The 18,086-nt window shown below is 41.0% G+C and overlaps 1 long non-coding RNA gene across 1 annotated transcript; it reads right to left on the bottom strand.

Moving 5' to 3' along the window:
- Positions 1–1,622: 1,622 nt before the first annotated feature.
- On the bottom strand, positions 1,623–16,629 carry LOC148049711 (uncharacterized). The gene is made up of 5 exons (XR_015697718.1): positions 16,561–16,629; positions 12,266–12,312; positions 10,439–10,516; positions 5,711–5,864; positions 1,623–2,230 (listed from the first exon to the last, which is right to left on the bottom strand). It is a non-coding gene; the product is annotated as an uncharacterized LOC148049711 (long non-coding RNA).
- Between the last annotated feature and the right edge of the window lie 1,457 nt (positions 16,630–18,086).

Here is an 18,086-nt window from a genome sequence, read left to right as displayed (position 1 = left end):
AAACTGACCAAAATACTGAGAGAAAATGAATGAAAATAAATTTCAGTGATCTAGTGGACCTACGTTGCGAATCAGTTAACAAAAGAAGTGAATGTTCCATGTGCAAATAGTCAAATAGTGCTTAGAAGAGAAATTATGATATCTAGAAAGCTTGGAGTAAGTTTTTTCCTGTAACAGCCCTATCTCATTTGTGAAAAGTGATAGTAATAGAAAGGAGATAAATTTTTACCTCCAGCTTTTTCCCCTACTGGCCATTCACGCTGATTCTAGTAAAACCATTGCCATCCTGTTAGAAATAATGACGATATTTGAAAACAGCTACATTGATCCTGAAATGTGCATTAAGAATCAATGCCAGATACCTAGCCAATGCTAGCTCTATTTTTAAGTTTGAAAAAACATCTAAAATTGGAACATTTGTAAGAGAAGAAAAAGTGAGTTGTCATATAGCCAAATGTATATCAACCAAAGCAGAGACAATATTAATTAATTAATTAATTAATTTCCCATGTTTATTTTTTTTTATAAATAATTCAAGGTGGTAAATATACTTAAATATTCCTTCCTCCTATTCTCCCCATAATACAACCGTGAGGTTGTGAGGTGAGTTGGGCTGAAAGAAAGTAACTTATGCTCAGTCAACTAGAACTCAATCTCCTGGTCTCTAACCTGGTATCTTAACCACAACACCAAATTCCCTCGTGAACAATATGCTTCTGAAATAGGGAGAATATCTCTCTTACAGGTGGTGCTGCCCAGAATGGGAGTTTGTTGTTTTTTCTTCTTCTTCTTCCCCTTCCCCCTCCCCCTCCTCCTGCTTTTCTTCTTCTCCTTCTTCTCCTCCTCCTCCTTCCATCATCATGGGGAATGATCATGTGAAGCGTAGCTATCATGAAAACATCCTGTGGTATATTATGTTAACAGCCAAATAATATGATTCTTATAAGAATCAAGCAATACTCTCCCACCACTAACACCTCAAAACACTCCGCCATACAGATTTGTGTAATAATAGTTTATAGCTAAACATTTCAGGAGGATGCCACAGATAATGATACAATATGGTACTGATATTATAACACACACACACAAACACACACAAATCAATATGGAGGCATTATTCTGTTCGGTTTCTGGAAATATACAGTCTAATGAGAAAACTGAGATAATTTATATTCTCAACCTGGACCACTGCAATGACACTTTCCCATTATTTGAAATTGTAGCAAGGATTACTTACATACATATTAGGGGACAGAGAACATAGATCTCTATTAAAATATCAGATAAGTGACAGTAAAAATACTTTACTATCATCTAAAGTAGGTTCTAGTTTTAAGATAATCATAATATTTATAATTGTGTTTCAGAAAAGGAACAGCAAAATTCAGGAATTTCTTATATTAGGAGAAAAATACATAACAAAAATGTAAAAAAAAAATACATACGCAGAAACTTCCAGTCAAGTTATGTTTTATTTATCATAAGTGATAACACATCTATAAATCATTAAAAATAACATTATATATATATATATATATATATATATATATATATATATATATATATATATATATATATATATATATATATATATATATATATATATATATATATATATATAATGCACATTAGTGATAATAATACAGATTTATATATTGACTATGTTTGGAAACAAAGCTAATAAACAATTAAACTTTGAACTTTTGATAACTTATAAGGCAGAGTAAGAAGCTAAAAGCCAACTTTCCCCCTAAAAGGAATGCAAGTTTCATCACTGTTTTCAGAGCTGCAAACATAGTGTTCTATTCAAACCCAGATCTGACAAATATTTGAAGTTCTTATTTAGATCTCCCCAGGTTTCATAGAGTTTACAAATTAAATGATACTATATTTCTTTACAATATTGTAAAATATCAATAAACAGGAATGTACACAAATACTTTCAAAGTCCATTAAAGACCACAGAATGAAACTTTATTTCCTGATTTGTGATAGGGTTTATTGTTAAAAGAAGGACTTTCCTGTTCGCACATTTTGGGCACATTGTACTCCCAAATTTACCCCCTTCAATAAAATTTCACTAAAGTCATCCAGAGCTAGCAGAACCAACAAAGGAGCAAAGAATCCATACAGTCCTCCCAAAAAGATGCTAATTGGCCATCCAATAAAAAATAATATAATCAGCCAAACGATTCCCCATAGGACACAGCCTGCATCCATCTTGAACCTAGCAAAAGAATTAGATAAATTAATTGATAAGCTCTGATAAAGTTTTAGCTTTATTTATGATATCTATTAAGATTAAAGTATTTACATATTGGCATTTCCAATCACTTTCTGATCTGCTAGGAGGTAGAGAAGTCTGCATAATTTAGAGCAGAGATGTCAAACTTAAGGCCCCTGGGTCAGGGGTGGAATGCTATCAGTTCTGACTAGAAACAGGAGCAAAAAATGCTAAGGTTCGCAAGAACTGGTAGTAAAAAAAAGCTTTTAAAAATGGGGAAAAAAGGTTCCGTGACCCTCAGCTGTGTCGTGCGATCGGAATTATTTTTTTTCACTTTAAAAAGTGAAAAAAAGGTTCTGACGATTGCGCAGCACAGCTAATTGTCATGGAACCTTTTTTTCACTTTAAAGGATTTTTTTACTACCAATTCATTGGAACTGGTAATAAACAAATGCTTTAAAAAGTGAGAAAAATTGATTCTGACGATAGTGCGGATCAGCTGTGAGCTCTTTAACTTTTTAAATCATTTTCCCATACCTATTCGCCTGAACCGGCAGGAAAAGATGCTTTACAAAGTGTGTGTGTGTGGGGGGGAAGGAGTCTGACAATCGCGCAACTCATAGCTGATCCACACGATCGTCGGAATCAATTTTTTCACTTTTTAAAGCATTTTTTCCTGCCGGTTCAGGCAAATAGGAAAAAAAATCCTTTAAAAAGTGGGGAAAAGTTGGCCACGCCCACCCAGTGACATGACCCCCCCCCCCTCACCAAGTCATGGAGGGAAAAATTAGATTTCACCACTGCCGCGGGCCGCATTCGAAGGACCGCGATGCCTCTGCCATTTTCAATGGCAAAGCGCTGCCGGAAGCTGTCACATGTCCCTCCCAAGCTCTATTTTCACTTGCAGAGTGCTACAGCAGGCCACTGCAGCCAAAAAGAGAGCTTGAGAGGGCCGCGAGTGGTTCTCGGCATCCTGGCCACACCCATTCAGCCCCCCAAGTTCAAATACAATCCTGATGGGGCCCTTAATGAAATTGAGTTTGACACCTCTGACGTAGAACATAGAATAAGAGAATTGGAAGTGATCTTGGAAGTCTTCTAGTCCATCCTCTTGCTTGAGCAGAACACCCTGTACGAGTGATGGCGAACCTTTTTGGCAATGAATGCCCAAACCGGAACCTGCATGTGCGGAGCCCCGGAAACTCACATACCAGCTGGCCGGTGTGCATGCTGATCTTTGGGTTTCCAGTGCTGGTCTCCATACATGTAGGAGCATCGGAAACTGGAAAGCCAGGTGGACAGTGTGCGCATGCGCACCAGCCAGCTGATTTTCAGGTTTCTGGGGCTCTGGCATGCATGAAGATCAGCTGGCCAGCATGCATGCGCATGCCACAAACCAGAAGAGCAGCTGGCGATGGCATGCATGCCCACAGAGAGGGCTTGCCTGCCATAGGTTCACCATCACGGCTCCATACCACTTCAGACAAGTGGCTGTCCAGTCTCTTCTTAAAAGCCCCCAGCCATGGGGCACCTACAACTTCTGAGAGCAAGGCATTCCACTAGTTAATTATTCTCACCACTAGGAAATTTCTCCTTAGTTCTAGGTTGTTTGTCTCCTTGATTAGTTTCCATCCATTGTTTCTAGTCCAAGCTGTTCCATTGGTTGATTGTTCTCACTGTCAGAAAGTTCCTCCTTATTTCTAGGTTGAACCTCTCCTTGGTCAATTTCCATCCATTATTCCTTGTCTGGCCTTCTAGTGTTTTGGAAAATAAGTTGACTCCCTAATATTTGTGGTAACCACTCAAATAGTGGAACACTGCTATCATGTCTCCCATGTCTTTCTTTTCACTAGATTAGACATACCCACTTCCTGCAATTGTTCTTCATATGTTTTAGCCTCCAGCTCCCTAATAATGTTTGTTGCTCTTCTCTGCACTCTTTTGAGTATCTCAACATCTTTTTTATATTGTGGTGACCAAAATTGGATGCAGTATTCGGAGTGTGGTCTTACCAAGGCTTTGTAAAGCAGTACTAATATTTATGTTATCTTAATTCTGTCCCTCTATTAATGCAGCCTAGGGTTGCATTGGCTTTTTTGGCTGCTGCACAGCAGCTCACTATCAGCTCCTATTTAAGTTATTGTCCACTTAGACTCCAAGATCCCTCTCACAGTTACTGGTATTGAGCCAGGTTTCCCCCAGTCTGTACCCATGCAAATGGTTATGACACTTTTTCTTGTTTTTTAATTGTTTCTACTCTTAAATTGTTTTGCTAGTAGTAGTTAATGATAATATACATTCTTGCAATTTCACTTCCAAGTATGCAGAGGCTTGGGATATGTTTAATGGTGTGATGGATTTTCTAACACTAATATAAGTACAGAGCTAGTTGTTTTAGTGCCTCATTCAACTGTCTATCTAACCATGTTCTCTTGGGGTAAGAGAAGGGGTGGGATTCTACCGGTTTGGACCAGTTCAGGCGAACCAGTAGCTCCAACTATCAGCTGGGAACAAACCAGTTTGCTCCGACTTTGAAGTGGGCCTGCCCGCCCACCCCTGCGTTATACTCATCTATATTTCCTTTTCCGAAGCCCAGCTGATTGGTGCGGCAAAGTGGATCCACTCTGCCGTGCTTCAGCTGTTTCTGATCCCAATACTCTGAATATTGCCTGAGGGCTAACTTTATTCTTACATTCTGCATGGTTGGGGCAAGGTTAAATCACTTGTCAATGAGTGAATGAGTGCCAAAGTAATGCTGGTTTTGGTCTAATATTTTATTGCAGAGTACCACTTTCTTTTGGTTTGCCTAGCTCTGTGGGTTTATTTCACTTCTGATGCTAATGTGTTTGCTAAAACTGTATTCTTCAAAACTCCAAGCTGACTCAAATCAGAGCTGTTTCATATACTGTAGGTTTGAGAATGCAGGGATATAAAATGAATAAATACATGGATAAATAAATTCTACCAATTCTAGACATAACATGAAATAGAGTTGATGTTTGTCTGGCTGAGAACTTCCCTGTAATTTCATAGACAACAAGTAAAAATTAGAACTTTTGAAAAATGAGTTCTCTCCTGACCTTTGGAAAGAGAGGCCAGAAAAATGACACACATTTTAATATGTTGCATGTTAAATAAATATTATGGGCAGAATAACTAATCTGTATTTTATGTAAGACTGAGGATGGTTCTAGATGCATTAATGAAAGGAAGAGTATAGTTGGGGTTGAAATGTTTTTCTTTATTCTAGTTGTGCAACAAATAAATTCTTGTGTAAATTATACATATAGAGTTTGGGATGACCAAATTAAGGTATTGAAATAGTGAAAAGAACTGAGAGCAAAGCGAACAGAAAAGTTTGATAGAATAGAGACAGTGATAAAGGGAGAAAAGCGGAATGTGCTGAGAAAATGTTAGAAGACAAAAGTAGAAGAGTGAAATTGTAGCAGTTGGAAAAGAAAGCCAAAATTGAAGTTGACCTACCTTGAGCGTCGATGTAGTTTTAAAGTTGGTAGAGACAGAGATAGTACAATAACAGAGAAGTTGATCTTGTGGGTCTGTGTTGTTGAGCCCACGGTGGTTGCAGATTCAGTCAGAAGATCTGGATTGTGGAGAATTTATTGCTACAATCCAGGGTCTATGAAAGAAGAGTTGAGAGTGTATCAGACTGAAGTTCATCTGTGATAGCAGTGGGAAGACAGTCACAATATGCTGAGGGAAAAAGGAACATTTAACTTGAAAAGACTGCAAGGGGAGGTCATCTGGAGATCAAGCATTTGGATGAACTTGTGGAATCTACCTGATTCGGCCATTCCAAGGGAAGGAAAACCAGCAATTTGGTGCAATCAAATTGGTCTGGTGGTCCCAATCCTGCTGGCTTGATCATTAGGGACCTTGGCTTAGGCTCCTGCTGGAATTCTGTCTCTAATAAGACCACACTTATCCATGATTTGATTGTAGCTGAGTAATCTCCATTTCCTGGAGGTCAGATCAAGGACGTTTGTGGCTTCAATAGCAACTATGGGTTTGTCCCCCAGTGATATTTGACATACCTGCAGATAGTCATGCCTTTGACCTGGCTTTACCTCAAAGCAATTATGCTATGATCTTAATATGGACAGAATTACATCTGGCCCATTCTCATGGTTAGTTAATTTCCAGGTGCAGCTGAGACTTCCAAAGGTCTGTGGGACCCATTAGAAAAGTCCACTCCTACTACATGATTGATTTAGAGGGTTCTTGAAGTGCTTGAAGTTTCTTAACAATTTGGCAGTTTATAATTATGTAATTAATGCCTCTTTTAATGGGAGCTGATATCAACAGTTTTAAAGGAGGTGACAATGCTTTTCCTTTTCAAGAGTTTCCCACCATATCCAGCAATATCTGACCCTATTTCATCTTGAGTTTTCTCTTTTGGGAAAAAGTTATTGACCATGTGATAGGGATTTATTTAACCAGTACTGTAGAGAAAGCAAATTATCTGGATTCTTTTTAATGATGTTTGGGGCCAGGCATGTGATAGAGACAGCATTGCTCATTCTCATAGATGACCAGTGTCCAGACTTTGATAGTGATAATGCACCCCTCTTAGTCTTATAAAACCTCTTGGCAACATCTGATCAATCATGCTTTCCTTCTGAACTGCGCAGGGGGGGGGGGGAGTTTGTAAGTATTTCTTTGTAGTGATTCTGCTCCTACTTTAAAGAGCAGTTCCAACCAGTGAGAAGGGATTAGTCTAGCAGCCACTCTTGTGTGACATTCATCTGCATTAAGCCCTTCAATGCATTAGCCCAGGGTACATAGCGCAATGCCATCAATATGTTATGTTTCATATTGGCATCCTAGGGCCAAGAAGAAATATTGCTGGAGGGATTTGAATGGGACAATATATGGTGAACTTGAAGCTAAGTAAGAAGGAGTTGCTATGTGCACATCAGAGTTGTTAATAGGTTCTGGTATTGTTTCTTGACAAGATGGCACTAAAAAAGCAAGTCTATTGGTCTTGGAGTCTCACTTGGAGTCATGTCTACTGCTATATGGACAGATGGGTGCCATGGCTAGAAGGGCATTTGCTAAATTTGAGCTGATGTGCCGGTTGTGCCCCTTCCTGGAGTAAGAGGACCAGTTACAATGACTCATGCAGACTTCCACAAGTCACTCCATTTGTGGCTACTTTCTAAGACCATCTAGAAGTTGCAGTTGGTTTAAAATGCAGCAGCTGCATTTGATGAGCACTCTTTATTGTGATCATATTAGCCCTGTTTTGTTGACTGTACATTAGTCATTATTAGTTTTTTTGTACCATTCAAAATGCTAATAGTATGGCGGTATAGGCGGCGCGGCAGTAGATCACAACGGCCACTCCGGATCCAAAGTGGTGCTATTTTTATGTTGTATCCCATCCCACGAAACATGGATGTCAGAGCAACTGGCATTTACGTGTACCTTCAGCATAAACTATGGAAATACAGAAACAACTCCAATACCATTAATGATGATTTGCAGGAGAAGCTGCGCAACCTCGGCTTGCTCCAAGATCCAGGTCCTCAGATCCCGGCATCAACAGAAGCCAACGGATGGAGGTGGGGGCATTGGAAGCGATGTGAGAGGAAGCGGAAGCGCGGAAAGTTAGAAGGGGTTAATGCTAGGCTAAAAGCAAACCATAGCCGGCCTGCTCTACCATCCATCCTGCTAGCAAATATCTGCTCCCTGGACAATAAATTAGATTACATCAGACTCCAGCAAGCTACATGGCGTGAATACAGACACTGCTGCATCTTTGTTTTCACGGAGACATGGCTGAGTGATAGAGTTCCGGATGCTGCTATTCAGCTGGACAGGTTAACTGCGTTTCGTGCCGACAGAAATGCAGCTCTATGCGGTAAGAGTCGTGGCGGCGGACTGTGTGTATACATCAACACAGAATGATGTAAAAACTCTGTCCTCGTTTCCACCTACTGCTCACCGCTTGTGGAGTTTATGGTTGTGAGATGTAGACCTTTTTATTTACCGCTGCTATTATACATGGCGTGTATATTCCACCTAGCGCTAATGTTAAGGAAGCACTCTGTATACTTCACAGTACCATCAACGAACTGAAGAACACACACCCTGATGGATTGTTTATTGTTGCTGGAGATTTCAATCATGCAAATGCGCTCTACATGGGGCAGCCTTTGAAGAGTATTCGGAGACTTCAACTCGTCCAGAATGAAGCCGCGTGAGCGATTGTGGGTGCACCTCAGTACACCCACGTTACACCTATCCTCCGCGAGCTGCACTGGCTACCGATCGGTCTCCGGATACGCTTCAAAGTGCTAGTCGTAACTTATAAAGCCCTTCATGGTACCCATTAGATCACACAGGGTCAGCCTCCTCCAGGTTCCGTCTACCAGCCAATGCCATCTGGCTATCACCTGGGGGAGGGCCTTCTCTGTGGCAGCTCCGGCACTTTGGAACGAACTCCCCGCAGAAATTCGGACCCTCACCTCTCTCCAGGCCTTCCAAAAAGCCGTCAAAACCTGGCTGTGCCTGCAGGCCTGGGGATGATGAGTTCCCTTTCTCCCTCGACTTGTGTGGCTGTGTGATTCTTGGTTGTTTTTAATTACTTGTATTGTACTTTGTGTTCCCTTTCCCCCTTTGAGTTGTTCGCCGCCCTGAGTCCCTCCTGGAGTAGGGCGGCATATAAATAAAACAAACTTCAACTTCAACTTCAAATCTCAGGACTGTGCTCCCTAAATTTCATCAAAATGTGGACTTTGCAACCAGAGGGGAAAACAGGCTGAACGTTGTTTATACAAACATTCCGGGTGCATATCAGGTGAAGCCCCGCCCACACTTAGAAAGCTCTAAGCAGAGTCAACCCACTGAAAGCTGCGGGAGCAGACGATATTCCTGGCAGAGTACTCAGAGGATGTGCAGACCAACTGGCAAATATTTTCACCAACATCTTCAACATCTCTCTGAGTATCACTGTTGTCCCAAAGTGCTTCAAGACAATGACCATCTTCCCCGTGCCAAAGAAACCATCAGTGCCCTGCCTCAATGACTACTGTCCCGTTGCACTTACTCCCAACATCATGAAGTGCTTCGAGAGGCTCCTCTTGAGGCATATAAAGACCCTGCTGCCCGTAACATTGGATTCACTGCAGTTTGCATACCGCTCGAATTGCTCCACCAATGACGCCATCTCTACTACACTCCATCTAGCCTTCACTCACCTAGAAAACAAAGACTCATACGTACGAATGCTGTTCATAGACTTTACTTCAGCATTCAACACTATCATTGCCTAACATCTGATGGGGAAGCTGACCCTGTTGGGCCTGAACACCTCCCTCTGTAACTGGATCCTGGACTTTTTTACTGGAAGACCTCAGACAGTTTGGATCACGAACAATACTTCTAACACCATCATACTACACACTAGAGCCCCTCAGGGCTGTGTGCTCAGTCCCCTGCTCTTCACCCAGCTGACACACGACTGTGTAGCAATGCACAGTTCGAATCACATCATAAAGTTCGCTGATGATATGACCGTGGTGGGTCTTATCAGCAAGAACGAGGAGACAGCATACAGGAGAGGAAGTGGTGAAGTTAACAAACTGGTGTAAAGCCAACAACCTGTCTCTGAATGTAGACAAAACAAAAGAGATAGTTATTGACTTCAGGAGGGCACAACATGACCGCTCCCCACTGAAGATCAATGGCTCCTCTGTGGAGATCGTAGAGAGCACCAAATTCCTTGGTGTTCACCTGGCAGAGAATCACACCTGGTTCCTCAACACTGGTTCCATAACAAGGAAAGTCCAGCAGCATCTTTACTTTCTTAGGAAACTGCGGAAAACACAACTTCCACCACACATCCTCACAACTTTCTACAGAGGGACCAGCGAGAGCACCCTGAGCAGCTGCATCACCACCTGGTTTGGGAATTGCACTGTTTTGGATCACAAGATCCTACAGCGAATAGTGAGGACAGCAGAGAAGATAATCAGGGTTGTTCTTTCCTCTGTCATGGACATATACACTACACGCTGCATTCGTAAAGCCAGAAACATTGTGCCTGACACCCCCCCCCCCCCAATACACGCTCTTTACTCGCTTGCCATCTGGAAAAAGGTACAGAAGCATTCGGGCCCGCACAAACAGACTGTGTAACAGTTTCTTTCCACAAGCCATCAGACTCCTCAACACTCTCTAAGTTCTTACCTTTAGAGCTATACGTATGTAGTTCTTTGTTCTGCTCTCTTTCTTTTTATCTATGCTGTCTGATGTAGCATCTTGGTCCTGGGGAAACATCGTTTCATCTCACTATGTACTGTACTGTATATTGTTGAAATGACAATAAAACCTACTTGAATATTGATTTTAAAAAAGTATTTATGGCTTGACACTAAATTATCTACAGGATCTCCTTCTCCAATCAGAGTTGGCCCATCTGAGGATGTTCTTCTCTCTTAAACCCCTGGTGATACCCTTAGGTACACAGGGTAAGATGGGAGAATTGAGGCCTTCTGCACTGATTTGTCATCACAGTGCTGATCCTCAGAAATAGCTTCCCTGTAAATATAAAATTGCACCCGTAGTTTGTGGCCTTCCTGAAGCTGATACAGGTAGTCCTCCACTTACAACAGTTCATTTAGTGACTGTTCGAAATGACAATGGCACTGAAAAAAGTGACTTATGACCCTTTTTCACACATATGACCATTGCAGCATCCCCATGGTCTGGTGATTTATATTCAAATGCTTGACAACTGACTCACATTTGTGACGGTTGCAGTGTCCCAGGATTATGTGATCACCTTTGCAACCTTCTGACAAGCAAAGTCACTGGGGAAAACAGATTCACTTAATAACTGTATTACTAATTTAACAACTGCAGTGATTCACTAAACAAATGTGACAAGAAAAGTTGTACAATGGGGCAAAACTCATTTTAAAAATGTCTCATTTAGCAACATAAATTTTGGGCTCAATTGTGGTCATAAGTTGAGGACTACCGGTATAAATTTCTGGAATATCTTCTGACCTGACTGTCTATCACTCATAATTCTCATGCAGTTGTAATTGCTGTATTATTTTCTTTAAATATGTGTGTGTGTTGTGTATGTGTTGTGTGTGTGTTGTGTATATTTACAGTACTATGGACATTTTATTACTTGCATTACAAGTAGTCCTCGCTTAACGACAGTGGCTTAGTGACCATTCAGAATTATGATGGCCCCACCTCCCCAGAACTTATGACATGGTTCCAGATTTTGATGGCTGTAACCCCCTCTTCCACGTCACATTTGGGTCCTTGGCATCTGGGTCACATTTAATCAAAACTTGTTATGGTCTTTAAAAGAGAAAAAAATAAACAAATAAACAGATAGGAGCACTTTAAAATTCAGTGATTTCTTCAATATTAACCAGGCTGTGAAAACCAGAAGAAATAAACAGTTTTAAAAACATTTCTAAAAGACTAATATATTTAATCTAAGGAAGTATGAACTTCAAAAGTTTGATATAAGAAACTGTTTTATAATTTACATTTTCTGTTGGTATGGGATTCATTTCTGCTATAAAATGAACACCGTACCAACTTTTTCCTCTAAAAAATTTCTACATAATTACAATAAGTATAGAATTATATTTTACTGTCTCAAACAAGTTAGCATGACAGCTCATTAGGATTACTCAAACGCATGCTTGGAGAACAACATGTTATTAAAATATTACAACATCCTATTTCCATATTTTTGTCACTTATATAATTCATCATTTGCTAGAAAAAGAACTATGAAACGAGGCTCTTTTGGAAAAATGCATGCTTTTGTTTTTAGTTTTCAATTTTTCATTGTTTTTAGAATAAAATGGATATTTCCAGATGTTACAGCTTCTGATGAGTTATGGGATTTGATTCTAAGGCACTATTATATCCTACAAAGTGGTCTCAAAACTATATGGTAGAATTAACTTAAAAGGCTCTAATAATGAAAGAAAATATTTTATATCATTGATTATTCCAATGAAACAGAGCAGCAGTGCTTACCTTGTGGTGAATAAGCCTTCTGAAGATGTTATTTCTTCCAGCGGTCACTACAGTATAAGGCATAAATTAGTGTCACACCCACAAGCTAAATATCACCACAAGTATCTTACAATCATGACTTTGTTTTTCTCTTGCAAGTCAGCTAACAATTAAAATGTATAAGAGAAACCACATGTTGAATGAGATCATGTGTTTAAGCAACAGAAAGAACAAAGTCACTTCTGTTTTTTAATTTTGTTTTCAAAGAAGCATTTTCTGCATATAAAGGCCACAGTGGGGGTGGAGTTGTAGTTTAATAAAAGATGACTCCCTCCATATTGGCCCTTGGGAGAAAAAAAACAAGTGACTTTGCTGACTTTTCTAGACAAGAATTATTAGTGAATGCTAGGAAAATAGAAGATTTCCCATGTCCATTTATTTTTCCACTGGGTTGGGAGACGTAATTGATGGTGTGTGTGTGTGTTTGTACAGACACACACACACACAAACCATCAATTATTTCTCCATATATACAGGTAATCCTCGTAACAGTTTGTTTAGTGGCTAAAGTTACAACGACACTGAAAAAAAGTGACTTATGACCATTTTTCAAAGATATGACCTTTCCAGCATCCTCCTGATCATGTGATCAAAATTCAGGGGCTTGGCAATTGGTTCATACTTATGACCGTTGCTGATCCCTTTTTATGATCTTCTGACAAGCAAAGTCAACAGGGGAACCAGATTCTCTTAATAACCGGGTGACTTATCAACTGCAGTGATTCACTTAACAACTGAGGCAAGGAAGGTTGTAAATCTAGGCAAAATTCATTTAAGAAATGTCTCACTGAACCACAGAAATTTTGGGCTCAATTGTGTAAGTAAGTTGAGGACTACCTGTACTAGGAAAAATTTTGCCTGGGAGTCATCTTTTATATTCTTCCAATCCAGTAGAAAAATAAATGGACATGGGAAATCCTCTATTTTCTTAGTATTTCCTGTAATAATTCTTGTTTAGAAAAGTCAGCATGGTATAATAAGGAATGTATCAGACCAGAAGCAGAAGAATCCAAGTTCCCATCCACCTTTAGACAGTCAGTCTTTCTTAACACAACAACTTACCTTGAGCAGGCCAATAACAGACAGATAAAATAAGGAAAGGCAGCCAGGATATTAGTCTAATAAAGGATAACCCAAATTCCAGTTCCAAATGGGAACTCCAATGCATAGTAAGACTCAAACCAGACCTAAATTTTGGATGTACCCAACTGTAGGCAACACTTATTCTTACTAGTAGAGTTCAAGCATTTTAGTAAGACAGAAGTGAAAATAGAAGATCGGAGATAACACATCAGAACTTTTTAAACGAAACAACCTCCTTTATACACATGAAATGTTACAGAAGAACAATTACAGGGGCCTACAATTTTCCTCCTCTTGGGCAGGCCCTATCAAGCACAGCCTTAGGAAATTCCCTCAGTCTTGATTTAAGGATATACAGCACAATGGTACTTCTTTTTATGACTTGGGGTGAAGGAACGCAGGAGCCATGGATTGCAAGGAACAAGATCTTTATTATAACAGAAGATGACAGCGATTCAAAATAGGCAAGCTCGCGCCAGGGTATTTATAATAAGCATGTAGCAAGTTAGCACCAATCAGGGGCCGAGTACTGCACAGCAACTGCTGATGCAGTACCTCGGCCAATCAGGACACAGTGGCTGGTTAGCAACAGTCTATGCTGCGTCCCACCCAATCAGGGCGCAGCATAGACTGTTGCTGGCCCTTTAGGATAGATTAGAATATTCTTGATATTTAACACCCCTTCCCCACAGTTCTGCGCATGCGCAGACGACCTCGGACCAGGCCTATTCGTTGGAAGTGCTGGTGAGTATGCCTGGAGGGAAACAAACCCCCGGAGAGTCCCGGCGGCCGAACTTTGCTCCCTAGAGCGCACGGTGGTCGCGTCGGAAGGCTCTCGCGGCTGACAGGCGGTGGAAAAGAGCTGGCAGGGCAGCGCGGAGGCCTTGTAGTTGTAGAGGTGTTGCGAGCAGGGCAGGCTGCGCAGGTGGTGAGGGCGCGGAGGCCGCGGCGGTTTGAAACGGAGAGACAAATGGCTTATATGGTCAGGACGGCCGTGAGTGGAACACGGCCTGGGCTAGGTTCTCTGTGTCATCGTCCGAGTCCAGCCCGCACGGCCGTGAGGGAAGGGCTCTCCTCCAAGGCAGGCGGGCATCCGAGTCTGAGAGGGTGAGGTTCCTTCTTCTGGGCGGTTGCGGCGGGAGGCTCTCGCGGCCGCGGCCGGGTCATAGGGCGTCATCAGGATGTCGAGGGAAACGGTGCAAGCGGAGGCAACAGCGTCGGGAGCGAGGGAAAAGGCGGCCTTCCCGGGCTCCTTGGGCTGCACTTGAAAACAGGCGGAAGCGCAGGCATCGGAGGACGTGGCGGCTTCTGGCCATCCTGTGGCTCCTCGGGCTTCTAGTTGGGAGGACACGGCTTTGCAGGAAGGCAGGCAGCTCTTCGGGAGGCATGCAGGCTTTGCAGGAAGGCAGGCAGGCAGACTCCATCAGAGGTTGCACGGTCTGTGGCTCGTCCTTGAGCAGCGGCGGCTCCAGCTGAGGTGGGCACGGGAAACCCCCTCAGGCGGGACGGAGGCCGCGCCTGAGTGATGCCAAGTTGGCGTAGACGCTGGCAGGCTCCAACGGTGGCTGCTGCTGCTGCTGCTGCTGCTGGCCTTGGGTGGCAACTCCTTCGCGAGCTCTTCTAACTGTAGGTAGTTCGGGTAGCCTCTGGGGTTGTGCGAGGTAGACCGGGTAGCCTCCGGAGTTCTGCCAAGAAAAAGGCGTTCGCGTGGCTGCGACTGGCTGTTTTCTCTTGTTCCAGGCTCTGCGGGAATCGCGGATCCCACCTTCGTCGCCAGTTTTATGACTTGGGGTGAAGGAACGCAGGAGCCATGGATTGCAAGGAACAAGATTGATATTTAACACTTCTGTTCTCCAAATAATAAAATTGCTGCTGGAAGAACAGTATCTATACCTCCCTGCAGTGATTACAGTATTCAATATTTTACCTACAGAAATATATAGCATTTTGCAAAGGGCCCTCCTCCTGGATTCTTTCTGGGTTATTTCATTTTCCTAAATCCTATTTCTTTAGTTCAGCTTCCTGTAATCTTGTCATTCTTTCTCTAATCCTAATTTAAGCACATACTCATTTTTTCTGGTGTACCATAGTAAAGTGGAAATCTTTGAGATCTGTATTCGACAAAGAATAGATGTGATTGCACATGCACCCAGCAGGAAGTGAATTGCTTTATTCAGCTATTTTTATTCCTGCCCATCTCCAAAGCAAAACTGGAATAATAATTTGCCTATTTGCCTCTTCTGGATTATTCTTTTAAAAATATGGGACTGCACATAAAGAAAAAAATTGTGCCAAAGGTGCAGGGCCTATCCTCAACAATGCCTTTAAAAGCATTAGGAAAGGAAGTTATTAATAACAGGAGGGGCTACAAATAACTAGGACCAAGGAATTTTAGGGGCTTAATACAATGAGCAAATGGTGAGGAATTCACAGAGTTGCACAAGGCAATAGTAATTCCAGATTGTTTGGGCCTCCTTTCATCACTAGTTTTGAAGGCCTGCCTCTCCACAAATCTTACTGATCTTATTACCTCAGACAACCCACCTTCCTTCCTTCAGATGAAAGTAGGAATAAGGTGTACTGTAAACCCAGATATTAGGTTTTTTTAAAAAAATCTATTTCTGTCCAAGCCTTGGTTGCATCACATTTCTAGATTCTGCTCCATTCACTTTTCTAAATTGTTTATATTTTTGTTTTTAATCATATCCAGATTTAAGAGGTGTGTGTGTGTATCTGAGATTTGTAATCCCTGGAATCCAATGAAAGGCTCTGATATGAGGGGAGCTGTACACAAAGCCCCTCACTGAAATATATAAGGCCTATGTCTGAATAATCAGATCCAGGATTTAGATCCAGGATTTAGGTGGTTGAATTTATAGAACAGGGATTTATTTTGCTAGCTGTTAGTATATTATTGTATTTGTTTCCTTCACTCTGTTTTTGTTTGTTTTGTTCTATTAAATATTGCTAATCATTGACCAAATTATTCTTGATCAATAGAAAGGGGGGAAGAGGGGATTTTTTAAACTATGTGGTACAAGAAAACATTGTTTTCAAAATACAAATCTCTCTCTCTCTCTCTCTCTGTCTCTCTGTCTCTCTCTCTCTCTCTCTCTCTCTCTCTCACACACACACACACACACACACACACACACACACACACACACACTTACCTTCTTTCAGGAATGTTGGGCAGCTTAAACATGACACCTTCCTCTATTTTACTCTGCAAAACAATCCTGGGTAGGTTGGGCTGAGAACCAGTGGGTGGCCCAAATTCACCAATCAGCTTGTGTCTGGATGGTGGGGGTGGGGGTGGGGTGGAAATGCATTCAGGCTTTCCCCATCCCTGGTTTAACATCTTAACTGGTTCCCCACCCTAGTTCTCTTATTGACCCCGTCTATCTCATATGGAGATATGGAGGCTTGCTATGAAATATCTGCCTTCACTCCAAATTCAGAGAAACAAATAAAATCGAATCATGAAATCCAGTCTAGGGGATCCATGTAGCCCCAGCCCAGTGAAATAATAGCCCTCTTGGTTGGTTCCCAAAAGTTTGCCCGACAAAGCCACAAGATGTTGAAAAATATTACTACAAAATGGCTAATTGTGGAGCTGAATAAAATAGCAACTCCTTATTATTTACCCTGAGTAATAACTGTAGGCAATAATTCAATGCGTCTTTGTTATTTCCCAAAAGAATTCACATACTTTTATTTTGACATGTGGTTTCAAACATTAAATAAGCAAAAAGGGGAAGGCAATTGGGACTGGCATTTCTTCTTTCTTTCTTTTTTTTAATACTTTCCTTTGAGTTGCTAAACCAATGAAAACATCTTCCTGCAGCTGTCTGGCAGTTTCTTAAGCTTAACATTTTAATCACTGCACCGTGGTTGATCTCAATATCAATGCCAGTAAAACCATCAGTTTTTTAAAAAAAATAATCCATAGAAATGGAGAATTTAAAAAATGAACTCACTAGAATAGCTTTGCATACTTTGGGTCTTCTTGTTAATAATTCTGTAATGTACTTATCTAAAAATTATAAGCCTCATTAATAAGACTAGTCGAGGAGCTGGTTCAGAAAGAGCAGCTGTCATCAGCTGTCACTGCCTCCTTTTCTTGCATAATTTAAGCCTACAGGATGCCAGTGGGTGAATGCTGTAAGAGCAGGGAATCATTTAGGACACAAAAAGATCTAATGAAATATACTTCGACCTTGCAGTTGTGAAAATTGATGAAGGCCTAGTATATACTGGAAATACAGTTCTATATTTTTTTCCTTTCAGATTAGGATAACTGTTTATGAAATAAATGAAAACAGCATCAAAATCTTAGTGTTATCTATTTAAACTCCCTTTATATACGAGTAAAACTCACATCAAAAGTCTGATAACATTCAATGGCAAGGTTATGCAAGAAATCAAAAACTCTAATTGGAACCTTTTCACAGAACAGTATTAACAAAATTAAAAGTTAACAAGATGCACATTTATTTTCTATGTAATGTATCTCCAGAAGTTAATTTTAGTTAAATTAGATGCTATCTCTGTGCGTATACGTGTGTGATCATATATACACATTAATGAAACACCTATGATATTAAACCATGAAGGACATTCCAAGAATAGCCTTTATGAATGATGCATGTGCAAATTGTACATAGTACACTGATGCATACTCCATTGATCTTCTGTT

This window comes from Thamnophis sirtalis, unplaced genomic scaffold (genome assembly GCF_051295495.1).
Source record: "Thamnophis sirtalis isolate CommonGarterSnake01/CBP01778 unplaced genomic scaffold, rThaSir2_p1.2 scaffold_1, whole genome shotgun sequence".
NCBI classification, from domain to species: Eukaryota; Metazoa; Chordata; class Lepidosauria; order Squamata; family Natricidae; genus Thamnophis; species Thamnophis sirtalis.
The sequence above is the reverse complement of the archived record's forward strand: the minus strand, read 5'-3'. Positions and strand labels throughout refer to the sequence as shown.